Source organism: Monodon monoceros, unplaced genomic scaffold (genome assembly GCF_005190385.1).
Source record: "Monodon monoceros isolate NGI ecotype Baffin Bay Population unplaced genomic scaffold, NGI_Narwhal_1 Super_Scaffold_12, whole genome shotgun sequence".
In the NCBI taxonomy this organism is placed as follows: Eukaryota; Metazoa; Chordata; class Mammalia; order Artiodactyla; family Monodontidae; genus Monodon; species Monodon monoceros.
This window is the reverse complement of record NW_021703768.1, coordinates 31,783,594-31,798,322: the sequence shown is the minus strand read 5'-3', so window position 1 is coordinate 31,798,322 and position 14,729 is coordinate 31,783,594.

Genomic DNA, 14,729 nt, shown 5'->3' with positions numbered 1-14,729 from the left:
TATGAAGCAATGGGGCTGGGGGAAGGATCTGGCTGATAGAAGGAGCCAAAGCCTCAAGAACTCCACTCAGTAACGTGACACACCTTCCCCCTTCCCCTTCCCCCCAGCTCCACACCAGCGCCACAGACCCCATCTGACCTATTTCTACAGGCTTCCTGTCACACATGTACGCACATCCATCCACGCCATCTGTTTCACACGTATGCACCTCTGCAAAAATCCCATGATTCTCTCTGCAGGGCTAAAGTGGCTGCTCTAAGGGGTCTAAAATCCTTTCTGCGTTAGATTACTTCTGATGATCAAAGTCCAGCTTCTGTTGGGCAAAGAGAGGCTGCCAAGTCAGATGGGGTCATAAATAGACATTTCTCCAAAGAAGACATACAGATGGCCAACAAACACATGAAAAGATGCTCATCATCGCAAATTTTGAGAGAAATGCAAATCAAAACTACAGTGAGGAACCGCCTCACACCGGTCAGAATGGCCATCATTAAGAAGTCTACAAATGATAAATGCCAGGGAGGGTGGGGAAAAAAGGGAACCCTCTTGCACTGTTGGTGGGAACGTAAATTGGTGCAGCCACTCTGGAAAACAGTACGGAGGTTCCTCAAAAAACTGAAAATAGAGTTTCCTTATGCTCAAGCAATCCCAATCCTGGGCATACATCCAGGTAAAACTATAATTCGAAAAGATACAGGCACCCCTATGTTCATAGCAGCACTACTTACTCCAGTCAAGACATGGAAGCAACCTAAATGTCCATCAATAGATGAATGGATAAAGAAGATGTGAGATATATATATGTATATATATATATATATATATATATATGTATGTATGCAACAAAATACTACTCAGCCACAAAAGGCAATGAAATAATGCCATTTGCTGCAATATGGGTGGACCAGAGATGGTCATTTACTAAGTGAAGTCAGACAGAGAAAGACAAATGCCATATGCTATCACTTATATGTGGAATCTAAAATATGACACAAATGAACATTTCTACGAAACAGAAACAGACTCCCAGATACAGAGAACAGACTTGTGGTTGCCAAGGGGGAAGAGGCTAGGGCAGGGATGCATTGGGAGTTTGGGGTTAGCAGAGGCAAATTCTTATGTACAGGATGGATAAACAACAACGTCCTACTGTATAGCATGGGGAATGGTATTCAATATCCTGTGATAAACCATAATGGAAAGGAATATGAAAGAATACATATATGTGTGTGTGTATAACTGAATCACTTTGCTGCACAGCAGAAATGCACACAGCACTGTGAATCAGCTGTACTTCAATAAAATAAGTTAAAAAAAGATCAAGTCAGGTGGGGTCAGAGTGTAGCTCCTTGGGAGGCGAGGGGCTGCGTCCGCCACTGCTTCCCACATCCCAGAGCTCATCTCCAGATACACACACCGGGTTTTGCTCCCTGCACCCAGGTACACCCTATACTCAGCAAGGAAACCAGTAGGGGCTTGTTAAGACAAGGTGGACAAAGGAACAGTTCCTCTTACCAGGTACCGGAGCAGCGCCAGTGAGAAGAAGGCCAGGAAAATGCACCAAACTCCTATGGACAGTCGTGGATGGCGAGGGGGCACTGATACTCTCTCAATAGCTGTAGGGTTTCACCCCAACCCCATCTAGCATTGTCTAACCGACAGGCGCTCCTAAACAGCTCTTCAGCAGCAAAGGTCCGTGACCTGTGGGCCCACATCATCCGGAGCTTGTTAGAAACACAGAATCGCAAGCCCCACCCCAAAGGATAGAATCAGCACGTGGACAAAGCCCAGATGATCTACATAAAATTTAAGCTTGAGACGCTTCACTCTAGACTGGGGGTGTGGGCAGGCAGGGATCCTCAACACTGGCGGCACACTAGAATCACCTGGATTCTTAACCCGACCAAGAGAGAGGTCCCACCAGGCAAGGTGTGTCTCCAAAGCTCCCCAGGTAAGGTTGCCAGATTTAACAAACAGAATTACAGAATATGCAGTTAAATTTGAATTTAAACAGCAATTTTTTTTTTTTTACTGTAAGCATATCCTATGCAGTATTTGGAACATACAGTAAGAATTTTTTCCTGTCTTTCTGAAATTTAAATCTTACTGGCATCCTGTTTTTTTGTTTTTTGGTAATACAATCCCCAGGTGACACTAATATACATCCAGGGTTGAAGACTTCTGCCATAAAGAAAGCCTGCTGTTATGCAATACTCTTCCTGGAATTTCCCAAATGGTCCTGATTTCCAGTATTCTCTCCCAAGGTGGTCATGGATCAAACTTGTGGAAGGAAAGTGTTTCTCATCATGACCGTGAACGCCATTAGGCTGGTGGAGGTCTAGTAATGCCAATGGATGGAGAAATAGAGTTGCCAGGCCTGTATACACAGGAGAGGACCTGTATTTAATGATTTTCTTCTGTGTCATATGTTGACCTTGTCAGGACTCCTCAAATGTCCTGTGTTCAGATATTTTTGAAATAAATTACAAAAATTTGGCAGTCAAAGCTATTTTTCAAATTGAATTGGGTGTCCTATGTTTTTATTTGCAAAATCTGTCAACTCTATGGAGAAACCACTCTGCTAAAATCCTGGGGAATTTACCCTGAGAAACTTGTCCTCCCAACTCTATGGAGAAACCACTCTGCTAAAATCCTGGGGAATTTACCCTGAGAAACTTGTCCTCCCAGATTTGGTACTTGTCTGAACTTCTGTTAAGGTTTTTTACTCCAGACCTCTGAACTTCAGCAGGTCAAGTCTGCTGGAAAAATGTGGCTACTCTACTAGCCAAGAATTCAGTTCATTCTTTGCTGTTCCTGTTATTTAAGTTGAATTTAATAGTTTGGCACTTAACTCACTCATATATCTCACATGGGATAAATTAATATTGACAGACATTTGTTGCTAATAAAATGATCCCAAACTTCTCAGTATTTTCTTCTTGCACTATTTTGAGAAGAATAAAATTAAGACAAGCAGTGGCTATAAAAACAGGGAACTGGGACCCACAGATAAGCCAGGATGGACATGAAATGACTATTCATGACTGCTGGCTTCCATATGGATCCCAGGGTTGGAGATGCTACAGAAGAAATGAGAAGTTTGATGGATCTCAAGTGTGCTCAGCCAAATAACACAAACATCGTGAGAAATGCTCGGGGAGAGTCTTGATTGGGACCCAGTAGCTGGGAGTGGGGGTTGGGGGATGGGGATGATGATGGTCTTATGCTAGAGAGAGCCTGGGACACAGCTGAAGCACCAGCCAGCCTCCAGGAGACAGCTTTTATTTGTGTCATTTTCTCTCCTTCATGTTTCCTGGCATGATTCCTACCCCCATTCTCACTGGGGGCCTGGAAACAGCAGATACAAATTCTAAATTTGCAAACTGGATGTTCAGGTTGAAGAATTATCCCAGTATGTGTCAAGAAAGTCTGAAGAGATGAAAAGAATGAGAGAAGAGTTAGATATGAAAGATAAACAGAAATGTCAACATCATTCTAATAGGAATCTCAGAAGGAAAAGTGAGGGAAATAAACAGAGGGAAGGAAATAGTGGGTCTAGCAGACAGCAAACAAACACATGTTCAGAAGATTTTAATAACATGGTTAAGAGGTGCTAAGATATATTAATATAACTGCTATTATATACATATTCAATACCATAAGCACTAACATATATACATGTATACCTTCACTTCCAACAAACAAAAGTCATGTTCTTTCAAGCGCATATGAAACTTCACAAAAATTGGACATGTTCTTGGCTGAAAAAAAGAAAAAAGATTCAAGGCACCAGTGTCACACAGACTAACTTCTCTGACCCAGTGCAATAAAATTAAAAATTCATAAAATGACAGTTTTTAAAAATTCCATATGTCTGGAAACCAAAAAAGATACCACTAAAGAACATTTGGATGTAAGAGCAAATCATATAGAAAAGTTACTAAAAATATAGAGCTTTATGGCAAGGAAAGCATTACATTTCAGCATTAGTTGTATGCAGCTAAAGCAGTGCTTAGAGGGCTAGGGAGAGCTTTAAATATATGTAATGAAAAACAAGAAAGGTGGAAAATGAGCTAAGAATTCAACTCAGGAAGGTAAAGAGTAATAGGGTATATGTAAAGAAATAAGGAAGAAAAGAAGAAAGATCATGGGTATAAACAAAGAGACAGAAAGAGAATAATAGTATGAAAAGTGAAAGCTGGTTTTCTGAAAAACTCTATGATTGATTAAATGGGGGAGGTAATTGCAAATAATATAAAGAGAGAAAAGAGCTTATAGTTATAGAAATATCAGTTTTTAAAATTATTAAAATATAATACATGACTTAAAGACAGCACACTTGAAGTATATACATTAGTATGTAGCTAGATAGAAAGATGGATGGATAGTTATATGGCAGTTGTTCACAAAATGTGGTCCTGGGATCATTAGCAGCATCACCGCCTGGGAAATTCTGAAAAATGCAAATTCTCAGGGCCCTCCCCAGACCTTCTGAATCAGAAACTGGGAGCGGAGCCAGGAATCTGGGTTTTGTCTGTTTGTTTGTTTGTTTGTTTGTTTTGCGGTACGGGGGCCTCTCACTGTTGTGACCTCTCCCATTAGCGGAGCACAGGCTCCGGACGCGCAGGCCCAGCAGCCATGGCTCACGGGCCCAGCTGCTCCACGGCATGTGGGATCTTCCCGGACCAGGGCACAAACCCATGTCCCCCACGTCGGCAGGCGGACTCTCAACCACTGCGCCACCAGGGAAGCCCAGGAATCTGGGTTTTAATATGCCTCCCTGCCTAACCCCAGGTGTTTCTGATACCTGCTATAGTTTGAGAACCTTTGGAATAGGTGATAAGGGCTATGGAGGAAAAAGCAGGGAAGTGGAATACAATGGAGAAGGACTTGTTCTTTTAAATAGAATACTTAGGGAAGGCTTCATTGATACGGGTGGCTTTTGAGTAGAGCACCTAAAAGAGATAAGGAAGAGATTAAGCAGATGTATGAGTAAAAAGTGTTCTAGGCAGATGGAACGGCAAGTGCAAAGGCCCTGAGGCAAGATCATGCTTAACGTGTCCAAGAAACAGCAAAGAGGTCAGTGTAGCTGGAGCAAACGAGCCAGAGAGAGAGTACTAGAAAATGAATTTAGAAACTTAGAATGGTGAAGAGGGATTGGTATGGGGGGCAGATCCTGTTGGACCTATACCTGAGTAACTCACCTATACCTGAGTAATATTTCCCCTTGCCCTGGAGGTGCTTTGGTGCCTCAGCTCATCTTATTCCTTAAAGACTCCTGAAGTCAACTGCCACAGGGAGAATTTATGTAGGGAGCTGATTACAAAAGGATGGAAGCATGGAGAAGCTACACATATGGGTCAAACATCATAAGGGGCACCTCGGAACTCCCCCAAACGTTCCACTTTTTTTTGCAGCCTGGTGCCAGGCCAGGCTGTCCGTGGGCCTCCTCAGGACTGTTCTCAGTCACTGTACCGTCTAGCTGAGCCTCTTGCCCCTTGCTTCTAAGGAATGGCAGGAAATTTCAACGTGGTTACTCATTCATTCTTCATTCTGGAGAGAAGACAAAATTAATTCTAGAACTATTAGCAAGTTGACCCAGAGGGCAGAATATTTTTCATGTTTCCCTTCTCTAGTCATCACCCCGTTCCTCCCATCTTCTCTGTGACATGTTGGTTGGGGGTAACTCACATTTCCATGGCTTTCTGGGGGGTCACAGTCAGCAGGTGGGAAGCAGTAGCAGCAGGGAGAGAATTCCTTTTGGTCTCACAAAACTGTTAGTCTCAATTTTCCTTTCTGAGAAGCAGCAAACCTCATGGTCAGGAGCACAGACTCCAGTGGGGGGTGGCAGGGGTAGGTGTGCCCAGATGCCAATTCTGGCTCTGCCATTTACAAGCTTGGACAAGCCACTTAACTGAGCTTCGTTCTCCCTGTCTTTAAAACTACTCAGTCACAGTAACACCACTGGGTCTTTCCATGAATTTAAACTACATAACACGCAAAGAGCCTAGTAGTCTCCTTCACATATATCTAATCCTCAGTAATTGTAAAACTGTTACCATTATGGAATTTGTTATTGTAACAGCACACCCCAAATCAGATCCCTTCACTCCAATGATGGGAGGGTCCTGCTTTCCTTGTGTGCAACTCCCGGGCCTCTATATAGCCTGAGATCCATTCTGCAGCACCCTTCTCTGCTCTGCTTTCCATCATCGGTGGGGGTTAGGGGAGGAGAAAGACAGAGGGAACAGGGAGGGCCCCTGCAGACAGCATTCCCATGAGCATTCTCAGAACAGGTGACTTCTGACTAGGTTCAGCTAGTGGTGGGGTAGCACTTGGTGGGAGAAGCTGGGGTATCTCTCCCCTTCCTGTTTGGACTTGGGTGGCATTTTTGCAGAGGCTGCATCTCCCCTGTAGCTCCACCTCCTATCTGATAATCCCCAGCTTTCACACGACAATACTGATCCCTAGGCTTCGGGAACATTGCTTCTTCCCTTTGCCCATAATAGAGAGTGGCAGTGGGTTTTCAGCTCTTTTTCATCTTTGGGATATCTCTACTTTTTGTTCAGTTTCCCCATTTGTCCATTTCTTTGTAACTGTTCCCTGAATTCAGTTCTCTCTGTGGCAATATCTGAAGTGGTTTCCATATTCTTGGTTAGAACCTGACAGATACTCATATCCTCTCATTAACAGTTGCTCCCTTATTTGGGCTAGTTCTGAATCCTCCATTCCTTAACTGTAGTTGGGGGCAGGGGAAGGCAAAAAACCCAATACCCTAGTTCTTGTAGAGAGACCTCAAAGCATTTGTTCCAGGCTTTCACTTAGTCCTGCCCCAGCTAAAACTGATGGGCTTCCCTCTGCCCCACTGTGACCTAAACTAGAGCCAATCTTGGAACAAGAATGGAGACCCACAGGCTGGCAGGGAAATTTGTATTCAATATAGGAATAATTTCTATGAAGAGGAAAAGGTATGACTTCAAAATGAATGTCTTCTTTGCATTTCAAACTCTGTAGCTTCCTCATTTCAACTTACTACAGAGCTACAATAATCAAAACAGTGTGGTACTGGCGTAACGATAGACATACAGATCAATGGGATAGGATTGGCAGCTCAGAAATAAATCCTCACATTTATGGTCAGTTGAATTTCAACAAAGGTGCCAAGAACATTCAATGAGGAAAAGACAGTCTTTTCAGACATGGTGCTAGGAAAACTGGATATCCACATGCAAACCAATGAAGTTTGACTCTTGCCTCATATCATGTGCAAAAATTAAATTAAGTCCAAGATCTGAATTTAAGAGCTAAAACTATAAAACCCCTAGAGGAAACACAGGAAAATCTTCATAACTTTGGATTTAACAGTAGTTTCTTAAATATGATACCAAAGCACAGGCTATAAAAGAAATAGATAAATTGAAGTTTGTTAAAATTAAAAGCTTTCATACGTCAAAGGACACTGTTGAAAGAGTGAAAATACACCTTACAGAATGGAAGAAAATATTTGAAAAATCATATATCTAATAAGGGATTAATATCTATAACATATGAAGAACTCCTACAATTCAACAAAAAGACAACCCAATTTAAAAATAGACAAAGGACTTGAACAGACATTTTCCTAAAAAAAAAAAAAATACACACACACACACACACACACACACACAAATGGCCAGCAGCACATGAAACAATATTCAAAATCATTAGTAATTAAGGAAATCAAAACCATGATGAGATACCACTTCACACGTACTAGGATGACTATAATAAAATTTTAATAAAACAACAGAAAATAAATGTTTGTGAGGATGTGGAGAAATTGGAACCCTTGTACATTGCTGGTGGGAATGTAAAATGGTGCAATCACTGTGGAAAACATTCTGGTGTTTCCTCAAAAATTTAAACATAGAACTACCATATAATGCAGCAATTCCTCTCCTAAGTATATATCCCAAGAAAATGAAGAGAGACACTCCAACAGATACTCGTACGCTGATGTTCACAGCAGCGTTGTATTCACAATAGTCAAAAGGTGGAAACAACCATCCCCATCAACAGCTGAATGGATAAACAAAATGTGGTATATACGTGCAATGGAATATTATGCAGCCGTAGAAAGAAACAAACTTCTGATACACACTACAATATGGATGAACCCTGAAAACATTATGCTAAGTGAAAGAAGCAAGATATAAAAGGACAAATAATGTATAATTCTACTTATAAGACATATCTAGAATAAGAAAATTCAGAGAGACAAAATGTAGATCAGAGGTTACCAGAGGCTGGAGGGAGGGAGGGAGGAATGGGGAGTTATTGCTTAATGGGTACAGAGTTTCTGTTTAGGGTGATCAAAAAGTTTTAGAGGGCTTCTCTGGTGGCACAGTGGTAAGAATCCGCCTGCCAATCCAGGGGACATGGGTTCGAGTCCTGGTCTGGGAAGATCCCGCATGCCACGAAGCAACTAAGCCCGTGATCACAACTACTGAGCCTGCACTCTAGAGCCCGCAAGCCACAACTACTGATCCCACGTGCCACAACTACTGAAGCCCATGCGCCTAGAGCCCGTGCTCTGCAACAAGAGAAGCCACCGCAGTGAGAAGCCTGTGCACCTCAATGAAGACCCAATGCAGCCAAAAATAAAACAAATAAGTAAATTTTTAAAAACACACCATAATATTTAAAAAAAAGTTTTAGAAATATATAGTGGTGACGGTTGCAAAGCACTGTGAATATAATTAATGCCACTGACTTGTACACTTTAAAAAAAGTGGCAAATTTTATCATATATATATCACAATAAAACAACTTTTAAGTCTGTAGGTTGATGGACTAGATGTGAACAGAGATAAAAGTGATTTATATATGAGTTTCTCAGTCACCCATCTCCCCCACCCCTGCAGCCATTCTCATCAAATCAGCTCCCAGCTCTTCTTTCCTGGGTAGATTTCTTGAGTCAAGTCAATAATTGAGGATCTGTGCACACACAGAGAGAGAGGGTACAGGCTTGGAGAAAGCTGTGATGTGTATGAACACAGAATCTGGGGAGTCAGCAGGATGGAAGCATGTTGTTTGGGGGATAGAGAGGAAGATGTTTCAGCGGCTGCCGAGAGGGGAAATCTTTGGGATAAGGGTAAGATATCTAAAGAGGTTATAAGCAGCCTTCAAGAAAATCTATGGTAAATATCGGTGTTAATTCTCAAGGAGGGCCTGAGCAGGATACCTATTTCTTTGAATGCAATGCTGCGTAAGTAGGGACGGAGCTACAAGGAATGTCTGATTTTGTGCAATCTTCCTGCGCAACAAACGGTCATTTGTCCCCAGAAGGAGACACCCCAGCCCCACCCTACCCCACCAGTAACATTTTCAACCAATGAACTGAGAGCTTCTTATCTGTAAGCATTAGAGGTAAGACCGTGCTGCCAACAACAACAAAAATGTTCCACCAGGAAAATTCATGAAGTAAAACCTCGCTTGTTAGACACCATTTTGCTCTCAGAGGTGCACTTTTGAATGCTACCATTCCAAGAGTTCAAGCAGCAGCTTTCCAAATGTACTCCAAACTCAGGTTTCTTCACTGGCGGGCCCTCCCACCCCCAAACACACATGCATTTTTGTTTCAGCCTTTGACATTCCCTTGCCCCAGATCTGCAGTGTTGTCCCACCTGGAATGTCCTCTCTGCTCAGTTAAATCCCACCCAGCCCGAAAACACACCTCTTTCTTGAAGCCCTCCCCAGACTCCAAACTGCAATGATCTGTTCTCCCCCTGCTCTCCCCTGGATGTTATTTTCTCTACCACACAGTTTAGTCCTTAGTAATGTTCTGATTCCTACTGTTCTCTCATTGGTACCACAACAGCTTGCAATTCCCTTGCAGATGAGGCTCACAGCACACATTTGTGGGGCTTTGGAATCTGACACTAGCCCAGTACTATGTCAGGCACATAAGAGGTACTTAGGAAAGTTGTTTCTTGGCTTTCAGCTGGTCCACGTGATCTTCCCTTTTCTTAACACTACCCCACCATCACCACCACCATCACCACCACATACATTGTTTTTGTCTCCTGGTTCCTCCTTTTTAATCTTATAATATGAAGCCATGCCACATACTGAAGGTTACTTTGTAAAGTGATTTGCCAGTGGAAGGTGTTATTAACTACACCGGGACAGTCCCTGGAGGTTGCCTCTTGGCAGTCAGTCCTTCACCTTCCTCAGCAGCAGAGCCCCAGTTTTAGCCAGGTATCATATGCTCGGCCGCAGGAGATGAACGCATCTGGTCTAAACCAATCACAATAGGCCTATTCAACTTTCCCTGTGAAGTCAGTGGCAGTCATGTGACCCAGTTCTGAGTCAGGTGACCCAGTGAGACACAAAAGGAAGTCGGCTCAGGGTTTCTGGGAAAGATTTTTTTCCTGATAGAAAGTAGTCAGTCAAAGAAGGAAAGCCTTTTTAAAAAAATTGAGGTACAGTTGATATACAATATTATGTAAGTTTCAGGTGTACAACTTAGTGATTAATAATTTTTAATGGTTATATTCCATTTATAGTTATTATAAAATATTGGCTATATTTCCTGTGTTGTATTATATATCTTTGTAGCTTATAGTAGTCTATACCTCTTAATCCCCTACCCCTACTTTGCCCCACCTGCTCCCCTCTCCCCACTAGTAACTACTAGTTATTCTCTGTATCTGTGAATCTGTTTCTGTTTTGTTACATTCACTAGTTTCTTTTATTTTTTAGATTCCACATATAAGTGAGATCATGTAGTATTTGTCTTTCTCTGTCTATTTCACTTAGCATAATACTCTCCAAGTCCATCCATGTTGTTGCAAATGGTGTACTGTGTGTGTGTGTGTGTGTGTGTGTGTGTGTGTGTGTGTGTATCACATCTTTATCTATTTAACTGTTGATGGACATTTAGGTTGCTTACATATCTTGGCCATTGTAAACAATGCTGCTAGGAACACTGGGGTGCATGTACTTTTCAAATTAGTGTTTTCATATAAATACTCAGGAGTGGAATTCCTGGGTCATATGGTAGTTCTATTTTTAGTTAGAAGGAACGTCTTTTGCCCTCTTCCCTCCCTTTCTGCTTGAAAGGCTGTCATGTGAGAACATGATTTTGGAGGCCCTGCAGCCATCTTGCAGTCATGAGGGAAATGTAAGTCACAGAGGATGGTAGAGAGCCATCTGGAGTGTGGAAACCTACCTTGGAGCCTTCTCTTTTTGAAATTTTTGATGAAAAATACATATCTAAATTAATTGCAAGTGTCCATAATGGTGCCCTCACCCCACTCTGGACCTTTAGGGGCAGCTCAGGTGGGCCAGGCTACTGAAGGCAAGTTCTACATGCAGCCGTCTTCTCCCTTTCTGCTCTCCTGCCCTCCCCCACCCTGTAAAGCTAGCAGATAGAACCTTAGGACAGGACAGACATGAATTCAAACAGAGCCTGTCTCGGGTGTTCCCAGCTATTTTACAAGCTCATCATGATTCTAAGAACTAATGAAATCACCAGGAATGTTTTGAGACCTCAGACTCAACACACTTGAGTCTTTTTTTGGACTTATCAAACCCACTGCAAAAGGGACATTTCTGATAAGCCTTATGAATTGGAACCATCTGGCTGTATAAATGTACAGAATGGTAAGGGTGGAGGAGAAAGTGGAAGGAGTACCTAAAAAGAGATTTTGGTCTTGTCTGCATTTGATCCTTAATGCCTTCTTTGGCTTACATAATGAAACAATCATTAATGATAAGGTTCCTTTTTTTTTTTTTTTCTCACAGATTTCTTCTCCTGATTAAGGTGACGGTCTCAAGTTCAAGGAGCCAAAAACTGCTTTAGCCTCAACTGATTTTTCTTTAGAAACATAAAACCTAGGACTTTCTGACCTGACACATCAAGAGTTATTTAAAGATAATTAAAAACCCCATAATTTTGATATCTTCCTTGACTGACCCATGAACAGTCCAGGCTGTGCACTCTGATAGCTAATCTTTGATAGGTTTATTCCTCTGTCTACATGAGGTACGTTTTTTTCTTCTAGTACTAATCAACCGGCAGCTAGTGAAAGACAGTGTCCCCAACTCCCACACAAGACAAAGAGATTTTTTTAGTACTTCACAAATCAAAGCTTTTAAATCATGTTTAATAAAGGGAAATTTTAAGACTTTTATATGGAGATTTTATGGGTTTTGTTTAACATTCTTTTGGAATAAGATTCAAATCTTTGGCACACTAAAGAGGCACATGAAGTATAAACTGAAACCATTTGCATTATTCAAGGGAACAAATGCTTTTACTTAACTATATGGTTATTTCAGAACCTTGCAAAGTGTTCTGGTATGAGGGAGTGTAGACGGGTGCTTTCGAAAAATTCACATAAAAAAAACCCCAATCAATAAATGACTGATAGAAACAAAGGTTCAGTTCACGGAAGGGCAAATACAAATATCTGATCACTAATATGTTCAGAACATTTGCAAGTTAAAAAAGAAAAGTAAATTAAAATGACAAAAAGATACAGTTTTTTACCTATCAAATTTTGGAGGAGATAGATAGAGAGAGAGAGAGATAGATAGATGGATAAACAGATGCCAGATACAGGATTGAGGTACAAACACAGACCTCATGAGGGTATAAATTGGTAACATTTCAGGTAAGACGTTTGACCATTTCTGTTAAGAACTTTTAACATATGCACACTTTCGGACCCAGGAATTTCATTTCTAGGGATCTTCATATAATGGGCTCAGGTTTAGGTGGATGCTGTGCTCACAATGCCTCCCCTGGAGAGAGAGAGAGAGAGAGAGAGAGAGAGAGAGAGAGAGAGAGAGTGTGTGTGTGTCTGTGTGTGTGTGTGTGTCTGTGCGTCTGTGTGCCTTATCTGCTGATTGATTCAGGGTCTGACTTCAGCTAATCAGACTCTTGCAGCAGGGCTCAGGGAGACCGAGCCTGAAGAGCACTCTAGGTCCTGCCTTCCTGATTCTAGGTTATCTGCCATGTTCTTCAACTTCCACAGCTCCTCCTAGCTCCTTCCAATAATCCCATTTTTGCATAACTAGCCAGAATTGCTATACCTGTAAAATGTTCATACTCCTTGACTCGGTCTTTCTACTTTTAGGAATCTGGCCTATGAAATTAATTTGAAATTTGGACACAAAGAATACTGGGATCATTTAATATAAAAAAGCAAAAAAATATAAGTGCTCAAAGATTAGTACATTATATTTCAGCCATAGAAATTAAAAATTATGAAGCCATTTAGAACTGTGTTTCCAAAGACATTTTAATGACACAGAGAAATTCTCATGATATAATGTCAGATGAAAAGTAAAATTATAAATATAGCATGATATCAACCACATGTCATATATGCACGTATTTTAAAATAAAGAGAAAAATACAACCAAATGATTATCCACAGTAGTAATATTTTGAGTGAGTTTGATGTTCTTTTGTCCTTTTTCAATTTCAAAATTTTCAATAATGAACATCTATTACTTTTATAGCCAGAAAAATATACCTTATTTTAAATAATTAGAATTAGGTGAACTGAGAGACCATCAAGATGGCGGAAGAGTAAGACGCGGAGATCACCTTCCTCCCCATAAATACATTGGAAATACATCTACATGTGGAACAACTCCTACAGAACACCTACTGAACTCTGTCAGAAGACCTCAGACTTCACAAAAGGCAAGAAACTCTCCACATACCTGGGTAGGGCAAAAGAAAAAAGAATAAACAGAGACAAAAGAATAGGGACAGGACCTGCACCAGTGGGAGGGAGCTGTGAAGGAGGAAAGGTTTCCACACACTAGGAAGCCCCTTCGCGGGCGGAGACTGTGGGTGGCGGAGGGGGGAAGCTCCGGAGCCACGGAGGAGAGCACAGCAACAGGGGTGCGGGGGGCAAAGCGGAGAGATTCCCGCACAGAGGATCAGAGCCAACCGGCACTCACCAGGCTGAGAGGCTTGTCTGCTCACCCGCCGGGGCGGGCGGGGCTGGAAGCTGAGGCTCGGGCTTTGGTCGGAGCGCAGGGAGAGGACTGGGGTTGGCGGCGTGAACACAGCCTGAAAGGGTTAGTGCACCACGGCTAGCCGGGAGGGAGTCCGGGGAAAGGTTTGGAGCTGCCGAAGAGGCAAGAGACCATTGTTTCGGGGTGCGCGAGGAGTGAGAATTCAGAGCACCGTCTAAATGAGCTCCAGAGACGGGCGCGAGCCACGGCTATCAGCGCGGACCCCAGAGACGGGCGTGAGACGCTAAGGCCGCTGCTGCCGCCAACAGGAAGCCTGTGTGCAAGCACAGGTTACTACCCACACCTCCCCTCCCGGGAGCGGGAGCCTGTGCAGCCTGCCACTGCCAGGACGTGTGATCCAGGGACAACTTCCCTGGGAGAACACACAGTGCGCCTAAGGCTGGTGCAACGTCATGCTGGCTTCTGCAACGGCAGGCTTGCCCCGCATTCCATGCCCTTCTTTTCCCCCGGCCTGAGTGAGCCACAGCCCCCTAAGCAGCTGCTCCTTTAACCCCATCCTGTCTGAGCGGGAACAGACGCCCTCAGGCTACCGACACGCAGAGGTGGGTCCAAATCCAAAGCTGAACCCCAGGAGCTGTGCGAACAAAGAAGAGAAAGGAAAATCTCTCCCAGCAGCCTCAGGAGCAGCAGATTAAATCTCCACAATCAACTTGATGTACACTGCAATTATGGAATACCTAAATAGACAA